The sequence below is a fragment of the Cicer arietinum genome, chromosome 7 (assembly GCF_000331145.2).
Source record: "Cicer arietinum cultivar CDC Frontier isolate Library 1 chromosome 7, Cicar.CDCFrontier_v2.0, whole genome shotgun sequence".
Lineage (NCBI taxonomy): Eukaryota > Viridiplantae > Streptophyta > Magnoliopsida > Fabales > Fabaceae > Cicer > Cicer arietinum.
Window position 1 is genome coordinate 43,318,871 of NC_021166.2, and position 7,210 is coordinate 43,326,080.

At 29.5% G+C, this 7,210-nt stretch overlaps 1 long non-coding RNA gene across 2 annotated transcripts; it reads left to right on the forward strand.

Annotated features, from left to right (window-relative positions):
- The first annotated feature begins 1,802 nt into the window (after window positions 1-1,802).
- On the forward strand, window positions 1,803-5,566 carry LOC101491533 (uncharacterized). 2 transcript variants are annotated; one of them, XR_012161294.1, is made up of 4 exons: window positions 1,803-2,054; window positions 3,848-3,888; window positions 3,968-5,153; window positions 5,235-5,566. It is a non-coding gene; the product is annotated as an uncharacterized lncRNA (long non-coding RNA). The 2 variants fall into 2 exon arrangements; XR_012161295.1 differs by lacking the exon at window positions 3,848-3,888.
- The last annotated feature ends 1,644 nt before the right edge of the window (window positions 5,567-7,210 follow it).

A 7,210-nucleotide genomic window follows, 5' to 3' on the forward strand; every position in this document is an offset into this window, starting at 1 on the left:
CTCAAAAATCACAAACGTTGTGATTTTGTGAGGGCTTAGGCAGCCTCAAAATCCAGTTAAATGTTTACAAATTTGTGAGGGCTTTTTCAGCCACAAATAAAGACCAATTTCAATTTTGGTATTTGTGAGGGCTTTTTCGGTCACTAATTTGTGAGGATTTTATTCAGCCACAAAATATTTATAAAGTTGGCCACAAAATAGTGTTTTTCTTGTAGTGATATATATATAACCGAGTGTCGAATAATTTATTAGTAGAAATTGCAATATCCATTCTTAATGTCCTAGTACGAAGTTCAGATATAAAACATTCTATAAATTGTAACTAATGAATATCAGCAATATTAATATTATTTAGGGCATTCAATTAAATATTTTTTTCAAACAAATTTTTCGAAGCCAACTATTGGTAGAATTAGTTTGTGTTTTGTTATGCAATGACAAAATTTAATTTTGATTTTATTTAAAAGTGAATTTATTATAAAATAAAATATATTTACATAAAAATGTATTGGACAATAAATTTTAATTTAAAAAATATGTTTGGAGTAAAAATCTACCAATATTAATTTTAACTTATAATTAATTTCAAAAATAAAATTAATTCCAATCCATGTCAGTCAAAGCTATAGAAATTAATTTTAATTTTCAGTAATTAAATGATTAGACTTGAGTGATTAATGAACTTCAGTTGCATAATCAAATTATAAACACTAACTAAAATGATTTTTCATCACATTTTTCTTATCAACCGAATGAACTCCAAATTATTTGAATTCATTCCCTAAAAAATATGAGGAATAAGAAGAAAATAATAGAAATCAATTTGAGTATTATATGGTATACAAAATACCTTCATGTCTATGTCATGAAAGGAGAGATATGCATGATCAATAAAAGTTTGTTCAATTGATCATATGCAAAGTGGTAAGTTCAACTCTTATTGGGCATGCAAAGACCTTTTTAAAAGATAATATGTAAATATATGTTTATTTAAAATTTAAAAATAACCTGAACCAATGATCTCTATAATCAATTTGAATATGAACATCTTTAAAATCAGTTTAAATTTGATATGTACTTGGTTGCAATAAACAACTATCACATTGTTTTGTTTGGTAATATATATGTATAGCCAAGTGTCAAATAATTTATTAGTAGAATTTACAATTTCCATTCTCAATGGCCTTTTATGAGGTTCTGATATGAAACATTCTATAAATTGTAACCAATGAATATCATCACATTACTATTATTTATGGCATTCAATTATATATTTTTTGGAATAATTTTTTTTGCAGCCAACCAGTGGTAGAATTTGTTTATGTTTTGCTATGAGATGATAAAATTTAATTTTGATTGTATTTAAAAGTGAACTAATTGTAAAATGAAATATCTTTACGTAAAAATGAATTGAAAAATAATTTTGAATTTATAAAACATGTTTGGAGTAAAAAACTACCATATTAATTTTAATTTAGAATCAATTTCAAAAATAAAATTAATTCCAATCCATGTACTTAAAACTATAGAAATCAATTCTAATTTTAAGTAATTAAATGATTGACTTAAGTAAGTAATGAACTCTAAATGTATAATCAAAATATAAACACTAATTAAAATGATTTTTTATCACATTTTTTTTTATCAACGGATTGAACTCCAAATTATCTGAATGCATTTCATTGATAGATAATATGTAAAAATGTATGATCTTTAAACCTTAAAATTAGACTGACCCTGTACCGTCCAAATTAGCCTACCCCACACCGTCCATATTAACCTTAAAATTAGAACCCGATGACAGTCCAAATTAAATCCCCAACTACTAACAACACCAACCCTCTCTTATTAAACCCTCTTACACTCTCTTATCTAGGGTTCAAAACTGCATTCTCTCACTACCGCCGTTGATGTGCAATCTGCCTTGCCTGGATGCTTGACGAAGCTTCTGTGCTGTGGAACCGTTGAGGATCTAATGCCACGGAGATGCTCGATCATCACTTTCAATTCTTCACCATCTATCAATTGTGATTTCTCTGATTAAATTACAATAGGTAACTATTTATTTATTTGTACTGATTTAGTGTTTTAAGTAATTGTTTTTACATTATTTCTTAAACTACAGTTCACTTGCTATGTTGTCCTCTTTTTCTTCCCATCCCCTCCGTTGCCATAGTATTTTTGGGTCCAATGTTTGCTTAGCAGAATATCTCTAGTGATTTATGCTTTATTGTCAACACATAATTATTAAGGTTTCATTTCTCTTATTTTTGGTATTTTGGAATTTTTTGTTCTAATTTGTAGTTTTGAAATTGGTTTCACGATTGATTGAAACATGTTCTGTTAGGGCTGATATTTATTCTAATCTGTATCTTATTATGAGTTGAGATAAAATAGGTATTGTTATGATATTGATACTCTCTTGTCATGTTATATTTATTTGGTTCTTGCCCTTTTATGTTTGGTGATGCCAATTTGTTGTCATGCATTGTGCTTAAATTATGTAATTCTCAGAGTTCATCCGTTGTGTTTGCTATGACTGTTTGGTCCTTGCAATGATATCAATTTTAAGGTAGTGCATTGTGGTGTTGATGCTACTAATGTGTATTCGATTGGGTTACATAGACTTGCAAAATAAACACTAGTGAAATAGTCTGAGATGCACTAATCGCGTTGTTGTCAAGCAGTTTTTGTGTAATATGTCAACCCCCAGAATTTAAGAGACCCTTCTCAATTAAAATTGAGGCCACCCCAAAGAATTAAGAGATCCTTCTCAATTAAAATCAAGGCCACATAACTATTTTGTATATCAGAAGGATGTAAAAACCCATAATTTTGAGAGAGAAATGTATATTTTAGTTTACCGTCTAAATTTTTATGTTAGCGAGAGGTATGCATATGTGCATAATAAGCGTAAGAAAAACGTTAACAAAAAAAATATCATACAGAGGAATCCACTTCCCAACTCCCAAAATACCTAAAAGAGAAATGTTATTTAAACACATCTTTAAACACATATACCGTATACGTATACAAACATAAAGACTTATACACACTTAGGGATATTTTAGTCATTTTAGTGATTTTCATTCTATTCCTCAAAAACCCTTTCTTTCTCTTTCTCTCTTCTCTCTCTTCTCCATCTTCTCTGTTTCTCCATCTTGTTCTCCACCATTACATCTTCGTCTCTTCTTCTCCATATTGTTTTCTTCGTTTCTGTATCTTCGTCGTTGTCGATTGCATCCGATTTTTCTGCCGTTCGCTCTTGTTGCATTCGATTCTGCCGATCTTCTACCATTTTCTTCGTTTGCTCCATATTCGATTTGTGCACTCGATATTGCTTGTTGTATTTTCATTGTAAGTTTACTTTTCCATATCATTAGGGTTTTTCGTTATTGATTTAGGGTTTCTATTTTTGCTTCTCCGTTTAGAATTTTTGATTTTTAGGGTTTCTATTTATGGCTTCTTTGTTTCTATTTTTAGTTATTGATTTAGGGTTTCTATTTTAGTTTCTTTGTTTAGGATATTTTGATTTTTAGGATTTCTATTTTGGACTTCCTCATTTCTATTTTTGTCTTTTTCATTTCAAATACATTATTATTATTATTATTATACCTTCAAGGTAAATTGCTAGGTTTTGAATTTTGGAAACAACCAAGTTATGAAGTTCTTGACTTGGCCAAACAGCACTTTGTATGCCGAAACAGTAACCAAACTTAATGTTAATATAAATGTTGACTTGATATTGAAGTATATTTTTGTTTATTATTTCAATTTAGAAAAATTTAGTATCATAAATGAGGTATTTTATTAAAATGTTAATATTTTGGTATTTATTTTTATCCAGTTTTGATGCTTTCAAACATGGCACCGATAAATGAAAAAAATGTAAGGAATTTATAAATTAGTTGTATTTGTATTGTTGCAGTTTATTTGTCAATATTAACCATATTTTCATACTTTTTAGATACGTGCGAGACATGCATCTGACTACGATTCTGATTGGGAGTTTAGACGGGTTGTCGGCCTTGTCGTCAACAATAGATCCTTCAGTGATAATCCCGAGGCTCTTTAAGAAGCTCGTAAGAAGCTCGGTAAGAACGACGAAGACAACAACGACTCCAGCAACGACGAAAACAACTAATCAGTAATATCATAGATATGTGTATAGCATGACAATGGTAGTGAAGATTTGCTTTGATTGATTTGATTATCACTTGCAAAGGAAGAGGCCAATGCAAGTGATAATTAAAGATCAAATCCCACTATACATTTTTATCGGAGTTGGCTAGTTGGTGGGATGGACGTAGTGGGGGATTTAGGATTAGAAGTAGGATAATTAATTTTGGTAGACTTTATATACTCGCCTTTGGCGAGTTCTATTTTCCCCAATCAGAAAATCGAGTAAATAAGGCGAGTTCTATTTTCCCCAATCAGAAAATCGAGTAAATACTTGTTATATTAAAATACTTGATGATCTAGAGTTTCTGCATAACTACAATTGAGATGTTTTAGTTGAAAGGCGAGTTCTATTTTCCCCAATCAGAAACTCGAGTAATACTTGTTATATTAAAATACTTGATGATCTAGAGTCTCTGCATAACTACAATTTGGATGTTTTAGTTGAAAGTTTAAGTAGAATTGAAATTGTGTTGAAAGAGGGGAAGGTAGATTCGCAAACACACATAACAAGTTGTGCAGCTGTCCTACAGATATATATTTAATATCGTTTTATGTCACCATCTTCTATCTTGTGTTGTCTTTAAATTAAAATACATCTATTAAGTCATTAATATTTGTTTTAGATCTGGGCGTTCAACCACTTGTCATTGGATAAAGCATTTGTTCAATTGTATAAATTATTTAATAATAATGGGTGTGTTTCAATTGTTTTTCGTTTTGCAAGATAATTGAAGAGTTAACTGCCACAAATAAAGAACTTGAATTTGATATGGTAAATGAAACATTGCATGAACAAGAAAATCAAACTGTACGTTATGTTGATTATCAACTATTGGTGGCGGAGAATAGACAGTCCCAAGAGAAGATTTCAATTCTTAAGGGTGAGGTAAAATTGTTGTGAGGTAAAATTGTTGAAAGAAGAATTGTGTAAACTTCAACCAATGCATGCATCCGATCATGAATTTTTTATGGTATGAATATTGAATTTTTTTGTCTATCAAATATTTATGATATGCAATTAGACTTGTTAATAACATACTATTTGTCAACAGATGAAGTGAGAATTAGTACTCTTTTGAGAATGTTGGGGATGGAGTCGCATGTGAGCCTAACGTGAACAGTTCAGCAAAAGCAACGTCAAACATAATTACGAGAATGAAAGATAAACCAAGGAAGCGAGTTAAAAGTGTAGTCAATCAAAGTACGTTTGTTATGGGGATATTTTGAGTTTGTGGAGGGTTCTCTATAGCGATATAGTTGGTGGGGTTTGAACTGCACTTTTTGCTTGTATTTTTCCTTCTTTATGCTTGTATGAACAAATATGAATGAACTTTATCTCTTTCTTTCTTTATGATTAAGTAAGGATTTAAATTTGGTTGATTAAGCTCTGGAAGAATTGCTGAAGTTATGTAGTTCAGATGAATTATGTCTGAAAATTCAAATTTGAAGTTAAGTTTAATTATCTTCAAATGATTTTAAATTTATTGGCAAATCATTTCCACCTTCAAACATTCAAATTGATTTTAAATTTATTAACCAAGTTGTTCACATTATTAACCATGTTACTTAAAGCCATTAACCAGATTTATATTTTGTAAGATAAGAATAACTATTCTGTTTAAATCCATTAACTAAGTTGTGCAAGGAATTAACTAGATTTATATCTTGTTTGATTAGAATGCCCAAGTTTTCAGTCCGCATTCATTAACCAAATTGTTCACAACTTTAACCATGTTTCTTTAAGTCATTAACTCGATTTATATTTTGTTTGATAAGAATGACCAAATATTATGTTAAAATCCATTAACCAAGTTGTGCAAGGAATTAACCATATTATATTAAGTCATTAACCAGATTTATATCTTGTTTGATTAGAATGCCCAAGTTTTCAGTTCGCATTCATTAACCAAGTTGTTCACAACATTAACCATGTTTCTTTAAGCCATTAACCCGATTTATATTTTGTCTAATAAGCATGACCAAACATTATGTTAAAATCCATTAACCAAGTTTTGTGCAAGGAATTAACCATATTGTTTTAAGTCATTAACCAGATTTATATCTTGTTTGATTAGAATGCTCAAGTTTTCAGTTCGTATTCATTAACCAAGTTGTTCACAACATTAACCATGTTTCTTTAATTCATTAACTCGATTTATATTTTATCTGATAAGAATGACCAAACATTATGTTAAAATCCATTAAACAAGTTGTGCAAGGAATTAACCATATTATATTAAGTTAATAACCAGATTTATATCTTGTTTGATTAGAATGCTCAAGTTTTCAGTTCGATTTTATTAACCAAGTTGTTCACAACACTAACCATGTTTCTTTAAGCCATTAACCCGATTTATATTTTGTCTAATAAGCATGACCAAACATTATGTTAATATCCATTAACCAAGTTTTGTGCAAGGAATTAACCATATTGTTTTAAGTAATTAACCAAATTTATATTTGTTTGATTAGAATGCCCAAGTTTTCAGTTCGCATTCATTAACCAAGTTGTTCATAACATTAACCATGTTTCTTTAAACCATTAACCCGATTTATATTTTGTCTGATAAGAATGACCAAACATTATGTTAAAATCAATTAACCAAGTTGTGCAAGGAATTAACCATATTGTTTTAAGTCATTAACCAGATTTATATCTTGTTTGATTAGAATGCCCAAGTTTTCAGTTCGATTTCATTAACCAAGTTGTTCACAACATTAACCATGTTTCTTTAAGCCATTAACCCAATTTATATTTTGTCTGATATGAATGACCAAACATTATGTTAAAATCCGTTAACCAAGTTTTGTGCAAGGAATTAACCATATTGTTTTAAGTCATTAACCAGATGTATATCTTGTTTGATTAGAATGTCCAAGTTTTCAATTCGCATTCATTAACCACGTTGTTCACAACATTAACCATGTTTCTTTAAGCCATTAACCCGCTTTATATTTTGTCTGATAAGAATGACCAAATATTATGTTAAAATCCATTAACTAAGTGGTTCACAACATTAACCTTGTC